This window comes from Sus scrofa, chromosome 17 (assembly GCF_000003025.6).
Source record: "Sus scrofa isolate TJ Tabasco breed Duroc chromosome 17, Sscrofa11.1, whole genome shotgun sequence".
Lineage (NCBI taxonomy): Eukaryota > Metazoa > Chordata > Mammalia > Artiodactyla > Suidae > Sus > Sus scrofa.
Window position 1 is genome coordinate 42,077,654 of NC_010459.5, and position 21,480 is coordinate 42,099,133.

The 21,480-nt window shown below is 46.6% G+C and overlaps 1 protein-coding gene across 3 annotated transcripts in view; it reads left to right on the top strand.

The window, feature by feature from the left end:
• DHX35 (DEAH-box helicase 35) overlaps window positions 1-13,280 on the top strand; it is a 190,276-nt gene extending 176,996 nt beyond the window's left edge. Inside the window, exons 22-24 of one of the 3 annotated variants that reach the window (XR_002340163.1) lie at window positions 8,773-8,993; window positions 9,941-10,109; window positions 12,565-13,280. The gene's annotated coding sequence lies outside the window, so the exon portion shown is untranslated. Of the gene's footprint in view, window positions 1-8,772; window positions 10,110-12,564 lie in introns of all 3 variants that reach the window. The other 2 variants (XR_002340162.1, XR_002340164.1) reach the window with 2 other exon arrangements.

A 21,480-nucleotide genomic window follows, 5' to 3' on the forward strand; every position in this document is an offset into this window, starting at 1 on the left:
TTTCATATGCTGTGGGTATGGCCCTCCCTCCCCCCAGAAAAAAAAGACTGTGGTGAAAGAAAAGAGATCTTCTCAGCGCTTCCTTCCTTGACATCTCTGGAGGCCCTTGGGGGCTTTTATTTACTATTTTCATCCAGCAAACCCAGGCATATATACCTCTTTTCTTGCTGTCACAGACTTAGTAGGACTGTCCGAATACCTTTGTTTTGCACTGTAGGTGGCATCTGATTCAAGAACTTGTGACTCCTGCACTCTCTGTAGTTATGAGAGCCAGTATTCAAGAGTTCCTTCTATAGGAGATCCCCTCCGTGGCTCAGCGGTTAACAAACCCAACTAGGATCCATGAGGTTATGAGCTCGATCCCTGGCCTCGCTCAGTGGGTTAAGGATCTGGCGTTGCCATGAACTGTGGTGTAGGTCACAGACGCGGGTTGGATCCCACGTTGTTGTGGCTGTGGTATAGGCTGGCCGCTGTAGCTCCAACTGGACTCCTAGCCTGGGAAATAACATATGCCACAAGTGCGGCCCTCAAAAGCAAGAGGAAAAAAAAAAAAAGAGTTCCTTCTGCAAATGTTTATTCTATCTGCTGAGTGCCAGAAGCCAGATACTGTGGTACAGAGAGAAATAAAACCCGGCCCCCAGGCTCTGACCTGGAGAATGTCATGGGTCAGGAAGGGGGAAATATAGGCACACTCGGGTAACTGGAATATGTTCTGGCAGGTATCATAGAACAGAGGTCCTGTGGTGGACTCTTTCACAGAGGCTAGTAGGGGAAGAGGAGGACAAATGATTTGGGCCTTGAAGTATGAACAGAAGTTTTCTAGGTATATAAAGGTGGAAGGTCTCAGTCCTGATGTAATCTCGGTCCCTCTGGGAATGAGCGTGGGAATCTGGAAGACATTCATAAAAGTTATTGCCTTGAGTCTAATGGTTGATTTTTTTCTTTTCTTTTTTTTTTGCTTTTTAAAGCTGCACTTGCGGCACATGGAAGTTCCCAGGCTAGGGGATGAATTGGAGCCACAGCTGCTGGTCTATGCCACCACCATAGCAACAGTGGATCCTTAATCCACTGAGTGAGGCCAGGGATGGAACCCACATGCTCATGGGTACTAGTCAGGTTCGTAACCCACTGAGCCACAACGGGAACTCCCTAATGTCTGTTTTTACAGTCCTACTAAGTCTGTGACAGCAAGAAAAGAGGTATATATGCCTGGGTTTGCTGGATGAAAATAGTAAATAAAAGCCCCCAAGGGCCTCCAGAGATGAAGACATATGTCTCTATTGTCTGTCCAGACCCGCTTGTCGTTACGTAGAGAGTTACAGGGCATGCTCGGACCGAGGTATTCTGGGACTTGTTCACATCAGTCTCGATCATTCCCCTACGTGCCTGGTACAGAGCTTTGTGCACACATCTGTGTACACTCTGAGATTGGAGTGCGCGCACACACACACACACACACTGCATGGGCGGCCAATGTCCTTGGTCTTCTGCCTCCAATGTATGTGACCACCTGTATAGTTCATTTTGCACCATCCCTAAAAGACTTACTCAAACGCCGTAGCCCCCTCGTTACTTCCTGCTCCATTCCCCTTCTTGGTGAGGATACACGGTCTGTGCTGTGATCTGTGGACAAAGAACTGGGGGTTCTGTCCAGGCTGGAGCCAGACATGAACTCTCAGAGAGCTCGCTCTTGTTGAGCTGAGAATCCCGGAGGCTGGGTTATTCACAGAGCTTTGTCTCTGAGCCCAGTTCTGTCCTTGGCTCCAGCAGCTATTCCCAGGAAGTCACCAGGAAACATCTAATCCATCTAGAGAAGGTGTAGGTGATCATGAAGCCAGAGACAGGGAGAGGACAGATTTTAAGGCTGTCTTGCCCGTATATTTGAAGATGATCTCTTCCCTGTGAGCCTTCGGGGGACAGCTGGTGTCCCATGTTGGACAGAGTGAATATGTCCACAGATACTCTTTATCTTGTGTACTTCCTTGTTGTAGATTTCATTATGCTGAGCGTGTTGATATTTTCCACTATCATATAATAAGCACTATAGAACTCGAAATAATAAACTGCACATTAGGAAAAAAACATGAAAAATTTTATACATGGCAGAGGAAGAGCAGCCCTAACAGCTAAAGAAACTCCTGTAAATGAATAAGAAAAAGACAAATACTCTAATACAGAAATAAGCAAAGGCTAAGAACAGGTAATTCGCAAAATAAAACTGAATGTCCTACAAACATAAGGACACACCAAACTTCACGAAGAATCCAAGAAATGCAAAAAGAAACAAATCCTGTGTTCCTTGGAAGGTCGGCAGTGGTCAAAAATTAAAAATAACTGATTTCTTCAAGCTTGTCGGGATGTGAAATTCTCATGCACGATGGGGGGCCGTCAATATAAATTCCTACAGCTCTTCTGGAGATACAACGTGAGAAAGTTTATCTGAATTTTAAATGTAGGCACCATTTAAACTGTGCTTCTACCTCTAGCCATTTATCCGAAGGTAGTAACAGGGCAAATGCACAAAGCTGTACATGAAGGAGATTCACCATAGCGCTGTGGATGGGAAAAAAAAAGAAATTAACTTACATGTTCATCTACACGGGACTAGCTAAAGAAATTATGATAAACGATTAAAAAGGAGGATGGAGAGAGATTTTCAGTGAAACAGAAATAGCTCCTTGATATGTGAATACAAAAGCAAGACAGGTGGTGGAAAAGCGTGTTCCATGCATAAAATAACACACATTTGCATGTGTGCATGCGAGTCCTCAAAGGGCTGGCTGTTGATGGCTGGTTATCTCTGAGTGCGGGACGCCAAGGAATTTTTTATTTTTTAATTTTTTTTCTTTTTAGGGCCACACCCGCAGTATATGGAAGTTTCCAGGCCAGGGGTTGAATCTGAGCTGCAGCGGCTGGCCCACACCACAGCCATGGCAACGCCGGATCCGAGCCGCATCTGTAACCTAGGCTGTAGCTTGCGGCAATGCTGGATTCTTAGCCCACTGAGTGAAGCCAGGGAATGAACCCGCAACCTCAGAGACAGACACAACATTGGGTCCTTAACCCTCTGAGCCACAGTGGGAACTTGCACTGAGGAATTTTTGGTTTCTTCTTTGGACCTTTCCGAGGGTGCTGAATTTTTCTACAACAAGCATATGCATTATCCTTGTCAACTTAGAAATAAAAAATTGCTGGAGTTCCCGTCGTGGCTCAGTGGTTAACGAATCTGACTAGAAACCATGAGGTTGCAGGTTCGATCCCTGACCTTGCTCAGTGGGTTAAGGATCCTGCGTTGCCCTAAGCTGTGGTGTAGCTTGCAGACGCGGCTCGGATCTCGTGTTGCTGTGGCTCTGGCGTATGCTGGCGGCTATGGCTCTGATTAGACCCCTCCTAGCCTGGGAATCTCCATATGCCACGGGAGCGGCCCTAGAAAAGGCAAAAAGACAAAATAAATAAATAAATAAATAAAAAAGAAATAAAAAATTGCTGTGCCATAGCCTGTCTTGATTGATGTTGCTGGTTTGCCCATAATGAAATATTTAATGAGAAATGGAGTCTGCAGACATATTCGGTCTCTCCATTGTGGGACACCTGCCGTGACTTAAGGCTCACATGGACCAAGATGGAGAAGAAGGTCACCTTTGGACCCCTGAGCGAGTGAGACAACCTTTCTCACATGGGATCTTTTGCTCATCTCTGAGAAGGGCGCCTTCCTTCCTCTTTGCTTGAGGCTGGAGTTCTCCCCACTCATGCCTTTGCCTCTCCAATGGGACTTTGAACCCATTGGGCTCATTTGCAATCTATAATCCAACAAGCCACAGTGAAAGCTCTCCAGCACTGGGGGCTTTTGGTGGGAGTTGAAGAGATAAAGGAATAGGATGGTGACTCGTCCAAGTGACCGGAGGAAGAGTCAATCTTGGCTGAGAAAGTCTGCCCTGAGCCATTGTCCTGGGCCACTATCTTGGACATCAATGCTTAGAGTGAGACCAAAAGGGAGGCAGAGTCCTCCTTGCAACACAGAGAGGGCCTGAGATGAAGGACCTGGGGCCAGAGGGCTCTGGGAAGTGGCCATATTTGATGACTACGGGCTGGACTTTTTTTTTTTTAATTTTTATAGGGCCTCACCTATGGTATATGGAGGTTCCCAGGCTAGGGGCCAAATTGGAGCTGTAGCTGCCGGCCTACACCACAGCCACAGCCACAGCAACGCCAGATCCCAGCTGCGTCTGCGACCTACACCACAGCTCATGGCAACGCCGGATCCTTAACCCACCGAGCAGGACCAGGGACCGAACCTGCATCCTCACAGATACTAGTTGTGTTTGTTACCACGGAGCCACCACAGGAACTCCATGGACTTGTTAACCCCTTAATGCCCTATTCGATCGCTTCTGTACCAAAAGGCAGTGATGTTGATGAGAATGACCTGAGCGACTGTAACCACTGGTCTGGTGTATTTCTACAACTCCCCTGTTGTCAAACGCTAAATCCCGCCATCAGGCACAGGACTTGATTTCTCTTTTGGGAAATCTGGCCCCTGCCCCTTTAAATCTTCAATCTCCACCAGCCTTGGTGAGGAAAAGAGAGGGGAAGGAAGTTGGTATTTAGGTGTGAGTGCAAGTGAGTGGTTGTGTGAAGGAGTGGGAGGGCGGGGTGGAGGCTGGGGGACCCCGAGATATTTTCTTTCTTGTCTGTTTTTTCCACCCTATTTCTTTTTCCTCCATGTCAACACCAAACAAGACAGGACTAAAATTAATGGGGAAAGCAGCAATTAGCAAATTAGGTTAGCGGCGTGTTGCGGAGTGGCACGGCTGCCAGGTGCGGGGTCTCTGGCAGGATATTTATTAGGGCCTGTCAGAGAAGTGACACTTTGATAAATGGAGTTGGGTAATCAGCCCCACTACGACAGCAAGCATTGTGAGGCCTCAGCTTGTGAAACTCCAGAAGCCAACCTTTGTTATGATTTTAAAAAATTTTTAACATGCACAAAAGTAACGCAGCAGCCACATCCGCCACCGTGGAGGAGAGCGACCTGGAACCCAGGTCCTGAGGGCTGGGGGTTGGGTGGCGTGCAGAATCGTGAGTCTTGAGTTTTCCCTTTGGAATGTGCTGGAAAGCATGGTCAAAAGCAGCCGACGTGGACAAGTCCGAGTTTAGGAAATGCTCAGGAGTCGGTGTGAAACAGCGACACTAACAAAAGGAGTGGGGAAATTCTGGCTTCTCTGGGATCCTCTGTAAGGTGACCATTTGCTGAGGGGACAGAGCGCTGGACCTGGACGGAAGGAGGAGATGCTGGGCCTGGAGGAGGGTGGAAAGCCTGCAGGACTTACGCCTCCAAGAATGGCTTTCCCGAGATCTCTGCTGAAGGAATTCCTCCTCTTGGCACACGGATGTGACTTGGCTTCTTCTCCAGTGGCCAGCTTCCCGGAGGGAGCTTTCGATAACCAGGTGGAGGGCAGTGTGCACAGCTGGTGACAGGTTTTGTGGGGCAAGACTGGGTCCCTGGCCTGAGATGGGTCACAGCCATTTCCAGAAGCCTTGCCATACTGAGCAGGTGTCTCAGCTCCATGTAGACAGGGCTGGCAGGAAAGCCCCTGCCTCTGCTCTGGGGCCTTAAGCCTGCTGGTGGTGACCCAGTGGCCATCGAGTCCTCCACCCCCTCAGCTGCTGAGACTGTGTGCTCTCTCTGGCGCTGGTCGTGTGGCTTTAGACCAAACTTACCAACTGACAAGGCGACCAACTCTCATGGCCTCTCAAGTCTGGTAGTTCTGCTCCAATTCCACTTGGCTTGGCCGAGGCCCTGACTCCCGGCCCTCTCGCCACCCTTCCCTGTCCCACTGGACCCTGTTACTCTACCCCTAGCCAACGCCTTGTGTCAGGCTATGGGTCAGACCCACCTGGTGTTAATCTGGGTTGAATGGAGCTGAATTTGCTGTATCTCCTTTTGGACATTGGAGACTGGACTGTTGACCTCCTGGTCTCGGGGCCAGGCCCCCAATCAAGTGGTGAGTCTCTAGTGCCCAGTCCCCACTTCCTCTTCTTCTCTATGCCTCCTGCCAAGGTTCAGTGAGCCACAAGCCTGGACCTGCCCCAGCTGTGACTTTTGTGTGATTTCTTGGGTTGAAGGGATGACCTCCAGCAGGTGTGTCCCAAAGGCTCTGGACTCAGCTTTCCCTAAAAACATGGCGGTGAGAGAAACTGACAGAAGGTAAGGACCCAGGGAGGGGGTCTGGGTTGTGCCCAGTTGTTCCAGGTATTGGCCACCAATGTCTCCTGCTTGCCCCTGAATTGGTCCTGAGTCTCTGGATGTTTTCTTTTTATGGCTGTGCTCTTGGCATATGAAAGTTCTCGGGCTAGGGGTTGAATTGGAGCTATAGCTGAGGTCTATACCGCAGCCATGGCAACGCCAGATCTGAGCCATCTCCTCTACGCTGCAGCTTGTGGCAATGCCCCTGAGCGAGGTCAGGGATTGAACCTGCATCTTCACAGACACTACGTTGGGGTCTTAACCCACCGAACCACAACGGGAACTCCTGGACTTTTGTTTTTTGCGCCCTTGGCATGTGGAAGTTCCTGGGACAGTTAACATCGTGAAAATAAACATCGTGAGAGTTATTTTCTCTTTTATGTGCGTTTTTCACTTGACCTTCACAAAACTTCCTTGGCAGACTCTGTAGGTTTTATTTGAGGCTTGCCTTTTAATTAATTAATTAATTTAGCTGAACTTGTGGTATGTGGACGTTTCCAGGCTAGGGATCCAACCCATACCTTAGCAGTGACTTGACCCACAACAATGATAATACCAGATCCTTAACCGGCTGAGCCACCAGGGAACTCCCGGGGCATGCCTTTTTCAGATAAGAAAACTGAGGCTATGTGATTTGCCCAGTTACTATGCTAATAAGTAATATGCTCTGCTAATAACAAATAAACCTTGAATGAACTTAGATCTTTTTTTTTTTAAAGTCAGTCTTCCTAATTTATTGGTTTTGCTGAAACTACTTATTTTCATTAGTAATTTTTTGGAAGTGTAGCATCAAACAGAAAAGTATGCAGATCATACACATAGAGCTTGGTGGATTTTCACAAACCAAACCTTGTATAACCAGTACCCAGATCAAGAACTAAATTCTGGGAGTTCCCGTTGTGGCGCAGTGGTTAACGAATCCGACTAGGAACCATGAGGTTGCGGGTTCGGTCCCTGCCCTTGCTCAGTGGGTTAAGGATCCGGCATTGCCATGAGCTGTGGTGTAGGTTGAAGACGCGGCTCGGATCCCGCGTTGCTGTGGCTCTGGTGTAGACCGGCGGCTACAGCTCCGTTTAGACTTCTAGCCTGGGAACCTCCATATGCCGCGGGAGCGGCCCAAGAAATAGCAAAAAGACCAAAAAAAAAAAAAGAACTAATTCTGGAATTCCTAGGGGGCCTAGTGGTAAAAGATCAGGTGTTGTCACTGCTGTGGCTTGGGTCACAACTGTGGCACTGGTTCTATCCCTGGCCTGGGAACTTCTGCAGGTTGTGGGTATGGCGCAAAACAAAACAAAACAGTCCTCCCTGTCCTACTTCTAAAAGTATAGATTGGTTTTGACCATTTTTGAACTTTTTATAGATGGAATCGTACTGTGTGAAACTCTTGTTTCTGGCTTCTTTCCTTCACATCATCTTTGTGAGACTCACACATGTGACAGCATGAGGTTGTGTCTCCGTGACGAACTTCTCTGTTCTTCTGATGGGCATTTCTGACAATTGTGCTGCTGCAACCCTTTTGGAACAAGCCTTTAGTAAACCTGATTCCTTTTTCTGTTGGGTGTATACCCAGGAGTGACACTGTTGGGTCCTAGGGGTTGTGTCTTGGACCCGACTTTGACCATATTCTCGCATTCTCTTGTTTATTTCATTTATGTTTCCCAGAAACATTTAAAGGACGTATTCCCCCATCTCGCTTGAGTCTGAGTTGCTGTGCTGAGGAAGAACCAGCTACATGCCTTGTATCCTCTCAGTCGAAACCCAGTCCTCTCAAAGCCCTCATTTTGCAGCTGCTCCGCCCCCATCCCCTACCATCCTCTCCCCTCTCCTGCCCTTTTGCTCCCTCTGCTCCAGCCACACCAGCCGGTCTGCTGTTTCTCACACCGCCTAGAGCACACACACCTTGGGCCTTGGCCTAGGCGGTTTCCTCTACTTAAGATGCTCAAGCCCTAGGTATCTGCCTAGCCCCTTCTCCCACCTTTTTTAGTCTCAGCCACAACGTGCCCTTTGTGAAGCTTTCTCCCACCACCCTCCGTGATGCTCTGGCCTCCCTTCCCATCAGTCTTTCCCTTTCACTCACCTGGTTTTGCTACATAAGCTCATTGCTATGATGGGTCAGATCATATGCAATACCTGACTCTGTGCTGGTGTTTCCTGCAGCCCCCACCCCGACCTGGATTCTGCCCGCCTCCTTCACGCTGCATCCTCAGGGCAAGCCCAGAACCTACATATGGTGGCCCCTCCATAAATACGTGTGGAGTGAATACTTGTCTAAAATACAGATATCATCAGTGCCAAGCATGGGCACCTTGTCAAAAAGGAAATTAGAATAATTTCACTTGACATTCTTCGGGGATAGATCTTAGATCGTGGTAATTGCCTCATTTTGGTAAATTAGTTGCCAACGGAGCAGTTAATAAGAAGATCTAAAATTTTTCTGGGGATTGAATCTGACGTTTTCCTTTTCTTGGAAAATCGATACGTTATTTATCTCCGGCCCCGCTAACATTCTTCTTGATGTCTCAAAGATCGTTCATGTGACTCTCAGATGACAGCCCCGAGCTTCTGCTGCTTCCCCTCCTCCCTCCACTTGGTCTGCGATGCTGCTTCGAAGCAGAGTTTTTGCCTCATCATCAACCTTTCCTGTGCACCTGCCCACTGTCCTGGGCCTTGAGGACACAAAGGCACAAAGGATGATTTCTCGGCTTCTGGAGCTTTCTCAGAAATCTGTGTGAGGACAGAGCTGCAGGTAGAGTGACAGTGGCTGGTGAGAGAGGGGACGGGGAGGGCCGTGAGCGTGGTGGGATGGGCATGTGTCGGCGCGGGGGGCAGGGGGAACTTGCGGACCCTGGTGGGAGGTTTTCTTGCTGTGGGTTATAAAGTATCAACAAATAGGTATTGAGCTTCTGCTATGTGGCAGGCACTGGGCTGAGCCCTGGGGACACTGCCGCGATGCAGACACAGATTCTGTCCTTAGGGAGCTCCAAGCCTAGTAGGCATAACACATGTACAAGCAAACAAAGCGATGAAAAGAATATTTTGCTTGGGATAAGTGCCGAGAAGGAAATGAACTTGATGATGACATTCAAGGTGAGGTTAAAAGAATTATGTAGATGGGAAAGGTCAGTGAAGGCCTCTCCAAAGACCTCCAAGGAGCCGTGGAGAATGAAGAAAGGTCATTTCAGGCACTAGCAGAGGCCCCAAGGTGGGAAGGGCTTGGTGTGTTATAGAAACTGAGAGGAGACCGGGTATTGGGTGGGAAGGTGGGAGAGGGGTACCCCATGGGATGGGCGGGGTAGGCAGGGCTCAGACCTTACAGGGCTTCATAGATGATGAGCAGGCATTGGGATTTCTGTTAAGAGCAATGAGAAGAATTTTGGGGGAGAGCATGGTTTAATTTTCATTTTGCAAAGCTCCCTATGGCTGCAACATGGAGGACAGACTAAAGAGGGATAAGAGGAAACACAGAGAGAGCAGAGGGGGGAGCTGTTGAGGCTGTTCTGGAAGAAGGCATGGTGGCCTGGACTGTGATGAGGTGGATGAGATGCAGAGAAAGGGCTGGATCTCAGGTGTGTCAGGGAGTTTGGGTCAACAGGACTTGTTGATGGATTGGATGCGGGCTGGGGGTAGGGAGGAGGCAGGGACGATTCTAGTTGCCCGTTTGAGCATCTGGATGGATTGTGGTGGCATTTATAGGAGGAACACGCTTATCCATGATGCTCTTAGCAGTGAGTCATGAGTTATTAACCTTCCAAGTCAGCACGGAGGTGACCACATCCTCTCATCACCCGAATCCTGAAGAGAAGCCTATCTGCCTTGATTGTGCAGTAAGGAAGCACCTAGCGCCTGCCCAGCCCCATGCTGAGTGAGTATCTACTATGACCAGGCTTTGCGCAGGTGTTGGTGTTTCCAAAATGAACCAAACCTCCCGACTTTTGAGAAGCTCACAGTGTAGCTCAGCTTTGTATCCTAACCCTGATCCACTGGTGAAGATTGGTGCTCTGTGTTGAGAAGAAACTTGAGCCTGGCCTTCATGGGCAAGAGTGTTAGGGTCCATGAGCAACGTCTGCCATGGTCACAGGGTGGAGGGGGTGTGGATCGCCACGGCTGGCCAGCTAGGGTCTTAAGGCAAATTTCCGTACCCACACAAAGTTTTCTTTTTTTTTTTTTTTGTCTTTTTGCCTTTTCTAGGGCGGCTCCTGCGACATGTGGAGGTTCCCAGCCTAGGAGTCTAATCAGAGCAGTAGCCACCAGCCTACGCCAGAGCCATGTGTCTGCAACCTACACCACAGCTCACAGCAATGCCGGATCTTTAACCCACTGAGCAAGGCCAGGGATCGAACTCGCCACCTCATCGTTCCTAGTCGGATTCGTTCACCACTGCACCACGACGGGAACGCCAGTAAATGCTGCTTTGTGTTCTCATGCCCCAGTCACTGCTTACATACCAGGTAGCCTTGGGCAAGTTTCTTCACGTCCCTGAGCTTCAGTTTCCTCATCTGAAAAGTGGGAATAATGCAACCCCTGGCTGATGGAGTCACAAGGATTACATGAGATTGTTTCTGGCCCAGAATAGGCCCTTTGAATGCAGGTTTCAGACCACTATAGAAAAAATCAAGTGGCATCTGAAGCCATAGACATGAAGGAAATCAAACCTGGGCATGAACATTGTTTAGCCCAGGGGTCTACACCTGTTTGCACCAGGGTGAGCAAGGCAGCTTTGAGCCTCCTGCAGCTACAGGGGCCCTAGGGACATGGGTTTGGGCTGGGTGTGGTGAGGAGGGAGTTAACACGAGCAGGGCACAGTGTGGATTTGGACTAAGTAAATGTTTTTGGTGGTACAGGAGTCACCTGGAATGGCCAGGAGATTTTGTCCCTAGAAGCTGCAGGATTTGAACAAGAGCAGGCATCTTTCAGGCCTCTGCCCTGACAGTTGTCTCAAATAGTTACGGAAACAAGGACTTAGGTCTTGTAGATTGGGTTCAAATCTTTACACCCTCTAGCCTCCAGTTACTACCACTGCCCCTGCCCTAACAACAGGACCCCCAAAGGAAGCTCCACAATATTTTGTTCATTGAGATTCTCCCTGTCAAGAGCAGTGTCGGGCATAAATATCTACTATTTATAGATAGGTTACAACTGCCACTGTTAAAGAAGTAGCAGATCACATTTACATAATGTTTCTATTCACATCTTTTAATCGTCGCAGCAACCTTATGATTTAAGACAAAGGGTGGGCAAACTATAACCCATATGCCAAATCCAGCCTGTGGCTATTTTGTAGACCCACAAGCTAACAATGTTTTTTTCATTTTTTAAAATTTTTTTTAAGAATTGTAGGGGTTACCTTCGTGGCGCAGTGGAAACCAATCGGACTAGGAACCATGAGGTTGTGGGTTCAATCCTTGGCCTCGCTCAGTGGGTTAAGGATCTGGTGTTGCCGTGAGCTGTAGTGTAGGTGGCAGACACATGGCTTGGATCTGGCGTTGCCGTAGCTCTGGCGTAGGCCAGCAGCTGTAGTTTCGATCAGACCTCTAGCCTGGGAACCCCACATGACACAGGTGCGGCCCTAAAAAGCAAAAAAAAAAAAAAAAAAAAAAAAAAAAAAAAAAAAAAGAAAAGAAAGAATTGTAAACAAACAAACAAAAAACCCAAAGAAGACTATAAGAAACTATCTGACCCATAAGGCCTAGAGTATTTACCATCTTGTTCTCTGCCGATCTCTGCTGTAGAGTATTTGTCAGGCTAGGCTGGGTTATGCTTTGGTAACAAACAGCTCCAGACCTTAGGTGATTTGGCCTAATGAAGATTTATCTCTTGCTGACTCAAGCCGGCCTGGGTCTGTGCAACCCTCCAGGGTGTCAATTTTCCAGGTAATCAGCCTTCCGGGTTCTTCTCATCCTAAGGTTCTGATATCTTTTTTTCTTTTCTTTTTTTTTTTTTTTTTTTGTCTTTTTAAGCCCACTCCTGTGGCATGTGGAAGTTCCCAGGCTAGGAGTTGAATTGGAGCTGCAGCTGCCAGCTTATGCCACAGCCACAGCAATGCCAGGTCCGAGCCGCATCTGCAACCTACACCACAGCTCATGGCAATGCCAGATCCTTAACCCACTGAGCGAGGCCAGGAACTGAACTTGAGTCCTTATGGCTACTAGTCGAGTTCATTGATTTTGTTGCCACTGAGCCACAACAGGAACTTGGATATCTCAACACAAGCCCCCTTAGTTGTTAATGGCTGGGGACAGAGGCAGAGCATCTCATGGGAGCCTTTCATTGTTTCAGTCGGATGTGGCTCTTGCTACTTAACACATATATTTCACTAGCTGGAACTTGTCACATGGCCCTGCTTGACCACGAGAGACTGAGAACTGTGAGGCACCTGGAAAAAGATGGGGAAACTGAGTTTCAGAGCAGTGAGTGCCCGGCTCAAGCTTACAGAGCAAGGAAAAGACAGAACATGGACACAGACCAGGCAAGTATGATTTTCAAAACCCTTGATCTTATCTATTATATTCTCCCACCCTTATATCTCCTTGTCCTGGCTGCAAACTCCATTAAACATCCCCCTGCTTTGAAGCAGTTCAGACAGAATGTACCCGTGGTTGCTGGCACATCTCCCAGAGAAGCTCTCTGAGCTCCGTTCCTCCCTCCTCCAGCCCCAGACCTCCTGGCGGCGGCCCCAATGGGAGTGGAAGGTGCCCTGGTCTGAGTAACTCATAGCTCCATCGGCTACCCACAGTGATGAATGACACCCATCCATCCTGGGCTCTGCTGATGGCCCAGCTCATCCATCATGGCCTGGCGCTCCCAGGTGATGTATTAGTGCCTGGAGAATGGATGGCTCAAAAGCCAGTCTTCTTGGGAAGGAAACCGAGCCAAAGAGTGGATTCCATCTAATTGAATCCACTGGCTGGGCTGAGAGGTACTTTGGCAGCCCCTCTCGGGCTCCTGCAGAAATAGGACTTGCAGTTCTTGAGCCATCAGGTCATTCTCAACTCATAGCTGATAAATGGGGCATTATTTTGAAGAAAAAAAAAAATTTAAGGAGGAGCTATTCGCAGATTTGCTTCATGATGCAAAGCCAAGCAGACTGGGTGAGTCTTCTGGGGATGAGTGAAGTGTGAACCAAGCAATGGTGGGGTGAGAAATAACTGAGATGGATCAGAGATGCTGGGCCAGTAGATCAGTCAGTGGTCAAGACTGTGAGGTCCGCAGTCACGAGGACTTGGGGTTGTGTCCTATATCTGTCACTTGCAGACTGTGTGACCTTGGGCAAGTCCTTCGACCTCTCTGAACCTCAGTTTCATTTTCTATACACGGAGAATAATGGTTATGATGATTAAATATGAATCACTCTCTCTCTGTCAGTGTCAAGCATAGGAAGCCTGGTACAGAGTAAGTGATGATGATGGTGCTGATAAGAATAGTTATAATTAAATACCCCAAAACTGTTCTCCCTGCTCTTTGCTCCTTAGAGGTTGTAGTATTGCCAGAGAGGCAGTGGTATAATTGTTACTCCCCCACTGAGCGGTGGCTTGACCAGCCTCATGACTGCTTCAGCCAATAGAATATGCAAGAAGGGATGCTGGGCCAGTTCGGTGCCTAGTGAGCCTTTCAAAGAATTAGACCCTTGACTTCCTTTTTTTTGGAACATGTGCATTGGGTGAGCCAACTGCCCTGCAAGATGCCCAAGTGCCTTGAGACTGCCATGCTGGGAGGAAGCTCAAGTTACCTATCTGGAGAGGCCATGTGGAGAGAGATGCCCAGCCAGCCGCCGTCTCTCCCAGCCATCCCAGCTGGGATGCCAAATATACAGGGGAAGAAGTCACCTTGGATGTTCAGCCCAGTGGAGCCTTCAGATGATTATAGCACCAGCTATACCACCATGTAACTGCATCTGCACAAAAGACCCCAAGTGAGACCCACTCCACTGAGTCCAGTCAATCCATGGAAACGAGAGAGAGAAGGAAGCACTGTTATTTTAAGGTACTAAATTTTGAGGCAGTTTATTATATAGCAATAGATAACTGGAGTAGGAGCCAATCTGTATAGTGGGATTATTCAGATCAAGTTTCTAAATACCTTCTGAATATCAAGAGCTATGCTGGGAGCATAAGCTAGAGAATGCTGAATGCGAATGTCTTGAAATCCAGCGTGTTTCCTTTCACACCTTAGGGTTCGGAGTTCCTGTTGTGACTCAGCAGGTTAAGAACCCAACACAGTGTCCGTGAGGATGTGAGTTTGATCCCTGGCCTTCCTCAGTGGGTTGAGGATCTGGTGTTGCCATGGGCTGTGGTGTAGGTCACAGATACGGATCTAGTGTTGCTGTGGCTGTGGTGTAGGCTGGCAGCTGCATCTCTAATTCGACTCCTAGCCTGGGAACTTCCATGTGCTGCAGGTGTGGCCATAAAACAAACAAACAAGTAAGACAAACACCCCCCCAAAACCTTAGGGTTCTAAGATAATGCTGCAGAGAATGCCTTTGTCAGCCTCAGAGAGAATACACTGATTTTTTGGGGTTATACAACTTCAACAATTTTTCCTCTGTACCCCCTTGATTCCCTTACTTCTCTTAAGTAACTCCTTTCTCATTTTATTTTTACATTGAATAGATCATAGAATAAGGACTCTATAGACTGGCGCTTCTCAAACCACCTATGTAAGAGGAAGAGTAATTTTTTCCTTTTTAATTTTCAACCTGCGGCACATGGATGCTTTTGTAAAATACAATAAAAATGAATTACTGGGAAAATGAAATAAAAGATATGCTTTTTATTAGAGTCAATGAGCATGGAGTTACTCTGCCAAATTGTTATTAAGGTTTTTTAAATGTTTGCTTGCAATTTCTGTTCTTACCAATTACAGATCATAACCAGTTTTTGGATAGCACTTAATCCGTGGACCAGAATTTGAGCAGTCATGTTCTAGAATACTCCTCACTTACCTCACACATCACAGGAGATGCTACTGTAGGTGAAAAGATATGCAAAGGTGGGGAGAAGCATTTTATTTTATTCTCTTATTTTAATTTTATTTATTTATTTATTTTTGTCTTTTTAGTGCTGCACTCACAGCATATGGAGGTTCCCAGGCTAGGGCTTGAATCGGAAGATGTGGTATATATACACAATGGAATACTACTCAGCCATAAAAAAGAATGACATCATGCCATTTGCAGCAACATGGATGGAACTAGAGACTCTCATACTGAGTGAAATGAGCCAGAAAGACAAAGACAAATACCATATGATATCACTTATAACTGGAATCTAATATCCAGCACAAATGAACATCTCAGAAAAGAAAATCATGGACTTGGAGAATAGACTTGTGGCTGCCTGATGGGAGAGGGAGGGAGTGGGAGGGATCGGGAGCTTGGGCTTATCAGACACAACTTAGAATAGATTTACAAGGAGATCCTGCTGAATAGCATTGAGAACTTTGTCTAGATACTCATGTTGCAACAGAAGAAAGGGTGGGGGAAAAAATGTAATTGTAATGTATACATGTAAGAATAACCTGACCCCCTTGCTGTACAGTGGGAAAATAAAAAAAATTATAAAAAAAAAAAAAAAAGCTGTAGCCGCTGGCCTACACCACAGCCACAGCAATGCAGGATCTGAGCCTCATCTGTGACCTACACCACAGCTCACGGCAACACCAGATCATTAACCCACTGAGTGAGGCCAGGGGTTGAACCTGCATCCTAGTCAGATTCATTTCCACTGAGCTACGATGGGAATTCTAATTTTGTTTTTTTAGAATGGCAGAGACCGAAGTCTGTTTTGTAGGTAGAGAGAAGGGAGCCAGTGGGGTGGGAGAGCTTGGGGTCCTGAGAAATGGGTGGACTTGTGGCATAGTACCTTGGAGAGGCCGCAAGAGACAGACAGAATTCCAGGGATGAGAATGAGCCTGGTCTCAATCAGGAGGAGGGACAGGAGGCAAAACCAGCCTTGCCTCTCTCAGGAGGCCCCAGGCCTGCCCACCTCTGCCCTCCTTTGGTCTCCTGACCTGTGCTTTCTTTTCTTTGCTGCCTCTTTCAAGCTGGACTTCCCGTCCTTGCCGCTGGTCTCCTTAGTTTGGTGACCTGCTTGGGTTCTCTTTTCTGAAGAGCCTCTTTTTTTATTTGGTTTTTTTTTTTTGTTTTGTTTTTTGTTTTGTTTTTTAGGGCTGCAGGTATAGCATATGGAAGTTCCCAGGCTAGGGGTTGAATGGGAACTGCAGCTGCTGGTCTACACCACAGCCACAGCAAGCTGGATCGGAGCCACATCTGCAACCTACACCACAGCTCATGGCAATGCCGGATCCTTAACGCACTGAGGGAGGCCAGGGATGGAACCGCATCCTCATGGATAATAGGTTTGTTTCTGTCAGTCCCTCCTGACCCAGGCTGGATAACTGTCTCCACTTGAGCCTCTACCCGCTGCTGGAATGACCTGCCACAGGGCCTTTGCACATGACATTCATATCGTCCTTTCTCCTCCTCCTTTATTCCCACTCATTCTTCAGATATCATCTCAGCTGCCACTTTCACGTTATGGGATTGTGTTAATTCCTTCTAGATGGCAGATATAACTATAGTAAAAGAGCTAACAATATCTAGTACTTTGTGCCAAGAACCATTGTAAGTAACTCTTGCATATGTATTACTTTGTTGAACCCTCACATCAACCCTGTGAGTTTGGTTTTCTCACAGATGAGGAGCCTGTGTTACATCCCCATGTGCTTCTGGTTTATACTTCTTCACAGAGCTGGACTTTTCTGTCTATTTGTGCTTTAAAAAAAGGTCCCCCGGCCCCGAATATGAAACACATATGCTCAGGGACTGCATTTGTTTTGTCATCATAGCCTTAGTCCTAGCATAGGGCCTGACGCAGTTGGTGCTCAATAAATATTTTCAAGGCCTTCGTTGGCAGCTCTGAGCCCCAGAGACCTGTCCTGTCTTTGAGGCCTGCCCCTCTCCACCCACCCCATAGCCATCCCTCTGCATACCAAATTTACGGTGGGGTAGAAGCGAAAGCAGAGAGCAGGGCTTAGTGACTTCTAGGTAGCCTTGCAGCTGCTGAGCAGCAGGCCATGCAGGAGGACAAGGGCAGTGGAAAAGTGGGGTGTTTGGGGTGAAAGAGCAGCTAAGCAGATGGATGGAGTGGGAGTGTGGCAGACATTGAGCACAGCTGCTGGGGTGCAGCCAGGGCCACAGGGGCCAAGCCCTGGTGACTGATTTCCTGGATGGTTAGAGCTGAGCTTTAATAGCAGCCTTGGCGGTGACAGTGATTGAATTCCCAGCTATGAAGTCTATGGCCTGGGTCAGGCAATGGGCGGGGGACTGGGAGCAAGTTGTGTGCGTGGTGGCGTATGCATACATGGCGCATGCGTACACGGTGTATGTGGATGTGCGTGGGTGCATGTGCATGTGCATATGTGCGTGCATACATGTGTGTTACAGGTATGGGCTGGTATGGGTGCATGTGTGGTTGTGCGCATATGTGTGACTTTCCATAGTTGTGTGTGCATTAGGTTGAACAAAAGGAAATTGCTGAAACAATTCCATGGGTTCCATGGGGTACAAACACCAATGGGTGGCAATAAATCAGGTTAAGGGGTTAAGTGTCCATGGATAGTGGACAAGCTCACGCTGTGTGTGGCATAGACTCAGTATGGTGTTTATGATGTGAGTGCAAGGGAGCATGAGATGGCTACAGGTGACTGTGCACACGTGTGTGTGTGTGTGTGTGTGTGTGTGAGAGAGAGAGAGAGAGATGAGGAGGAGAGCCGGCTTCACGTGTCAGGACTTGTCTTCTGCTCAGATCATGACATGTACATAACTGAGTGCTCCAGCGATCAGCTATGTCCTGCCGAATACACGGGACATCCTCTCTCTCACCACCCACCTCCACCCCCATGTGTGAACACAGGCATCATTTAAAAAATATTTCAGGAGTTCCCATCGTGGCTCAGTAGTTAATGAGTCCGACTAGGAACCATGAGGTTGAGGGTTCAATCCCTGGCCTTGCTCAGTGGGTTCAGGATCCGGTGTTGCTGTGAGCTGTGGTGTAGGTCGCAGACTCGGCTTGGATCCTGCGTTGCTGTGGCTGAGGTGTAGGCTGGTGGCTACAGCTCCGATTGGACCCTTAGCCTGGGAACCTCCATATGCTGCGGGTGCGGCCCTAGAAATGGCAAAAAGAAAAAAAAAAATTTAAAAGCATTTTAATATATTTTGTTTTTTATTTTCCTTGCAGTGACCTGTAATAAGATTTGTATTGTTTTTTCCATTTACTAAAGACAAGTTAAATGAGATTCAGAAAGGTTTTTATTTTATTTTATTTTTTTAATTACATTTTCTTTTTTTTCCCCCACTGTACAGCATGGGGACCCAGTTACACATACATGTATACATAATTTTTTCTCCCATTGTCGTGTTTTGCTGTAAGTATCTAGACGTAGTTCTCAGTAATACAGAGTAGGATCTCATTGGTAGTCCATTCCAAAAGCAATAGTTTGTATCTGTTAACCCCAAGTTCCCAATCCACTCTCCTTCTCCCCGGGCAACCACAAGTCTATTCTCCAAGTCCATGATTTTCTTTTATATTCAGAAAGTTTTAATGACTTTCTTGAATTTCTACAATCTTTAAGCTCAAAAGCAGGAGCTCCCTGGTGGCTCAGTGGGTTAAGATTCTGACACTGTCACTGCTGTTCGAACCCTGGCCCAGGAAGTTTCTCATGCTGTGGGCTTGGCCAAAAACAAAAACCTCAATGGCAATTAAGTCAGTATCTATTATGTACACAGCAGCTTCCCTGCCTTTTTAAAAATTGAAATACAGTTGATTTATAGTATTATATGTTTTAGGTGTACAATGTAGTGATTCACAATTTTTAAAGATTATACTCCATTCATAGTTATTATAAAATATTGTCTACATTCCCTGTATTGTACAATATATCCTTGGAACTTATTTATTTTATACATGGTAATTTGTACATCTTAATCCCTTACCCCTGTATTGCCCCTCCCCCTTCCCCAATGCTAACACGAGCTTGTTTTCTCTATTTGTGTATCTGTTTCTTTTTAAAATATTCTTTAGTTTGTTTTATTTTTTTAGATTCCACATATAAATGATAACAGTATTTGTCTTTCAGTATTTGTCTTTCTTTGTCTGACTTAGCATGATACCCTCCAAATCTATCCATGTGTTTGCAGATGACAAAATTTTGTTATTTTTATGGCTGTGTAGTATTCCATTCTGTATATATACTGTATCTTCTTTATCCATTCATCTGTTGATGGACACTTAGGTGAATACCATATCTCAGCCATCGTAAATAAGACTGCTATGAACATTGGGGTATATGTATCTTTTCAAATGTGTATTTTCATTTTCTTTGGCTATATACTCAGGAACGGAATTGCTGGGTCATACAGTAGTTCTATTTTTAGTTTTTTGAGGAACCTCCACACTGCTTTCCACAGTGGCTCCACCAATTTACATTTCCACCAACAGTGTATGTGGGGCCCCTTTTCTTCACATTCTCACTAATATTTGGTGTTTGCAGTCGTTTTGATGAAGGCCATTCTGGCAACTGTGAGCTGATAGATATCTCATTGGGGATTTGATTGGCATTTCTCTGGTAATTAGTGCTGGTGAGCATCTTGACATGTCCAGGCACCATTTTTGACCAGAAGTTGGACAGTACTTGCAGCCCTACCTCCCAGAGCCTTTGTTTGTGCCAACCACAGGAAGGTGTCTCATCCCTTCTGTAGAATGAACTGGCTTCTTAGTATTCCATCATATTTATTTATTGAATTCTTAATAATAATAGTAAGTCCAGTACTTCTGGATCTTTAGGCGGCTTGCAAGCTCTTACTGTTATTAATAATACTGTGACGAAACATCCTGGAAGATACAGCCTCTGACACTTGCCTAATTATTTCCTTAGAATAAATTCTTTGAAGTGGAATTGCTAGGTCAAAAGAAAGGTACTTTTGAAGGGCTTTTGTTACATATTGCCAAATTGCTTTCCAGAGCCACTGCGTTAACTTGCAGTCTTAGCAGTAATGCATAGTCATACCTTTTTCTTGATTTCCCCATCAATACTGGATATTGTCAATCTCTTAAATCTTCGCTATTTCGAGCAGTGAAAAATTGTGTTTTATTGTTTCAAGTTACATTTCTTGGATTCCTAGTGAGTTTGGATATCTTTCTAGAGGTGCATTGTTCAAAGATCTTAGTGGCGACCCCACATGGCATCTCCACGACACAGAGGAGAGGATCTGGGCATTCATTCCTTAGGCAGATGTGTTTTTGCATCTAGTACATGCCATGTAGTGTTTTAGGTGCTGAAGTTACAGCAGGAATAGGACAGACATGGTTTGTGTTCCAGAGCCCACAAACAGCTGTGTGTGTGTCTGGTGGAGGGGTATTGTTGGTGAGGGGAGACTTGGACCTTAGCTCTAGGGATATCAGGTGCCTGAAGCAGTAGTGAAGGAGCCACAAGAAGCAGGGCGTCAGTTACAGTCAGTGCTGCCCTGAGCTGTACTGGAGCCGGTTGCAAAAGGAAAAATCAAAACCGCTAATCCTGTCTTTATTCAGATTTTGCTGTTGTTCATCATGGCTTTTTGCATTAATGATGATTTTAAGAAAAATACTGTATTATGATAGTAGGTAGGTACCTTGATTGCTGAGTTTTCTTGGCATATCTTTATATTTTACTCTAGAGATGAATGCCTCATTCATCTTATACTTTTAATCCTGGACCTCCTGATATATCCCTAATTTAAAAAATTTCAGTGCACACATAGGTGAGATCCTGCCACCTGAATGCAGGGGCCTACTGACTTACAGCTAGACGCTGTTCTGACTGCATAACCAGGAAGATAGCAAGTCCGTTTAATAACCATCATTTTGAGCAATGGCTGTCTGCATCAGCCCCTGTGTTAGGCACCAGGGATATAAAGTCAAAACACCCAGTCACTGTTCCAGAGGTGAGAGTCAGAAGTCCAAGTAAATAATATGCCCTGTAATTATCCATTAACCACCCCTGTTCTTAAAAGACCTGGCGGCTCATTACACCATCTTTTTCCCCATCCGGGCTGCCATCTTTGGTGGATAAAATACATACGAAGGTCTTGGACAACTAAGTCTTAAGAACAATAGAAACATAATTATAATAAGTGCAAGCTATTTAAGTACCCACTATGTGCCAAGCGTGACACCAGGCACTGGTAATAGTTAGGTTCAGGA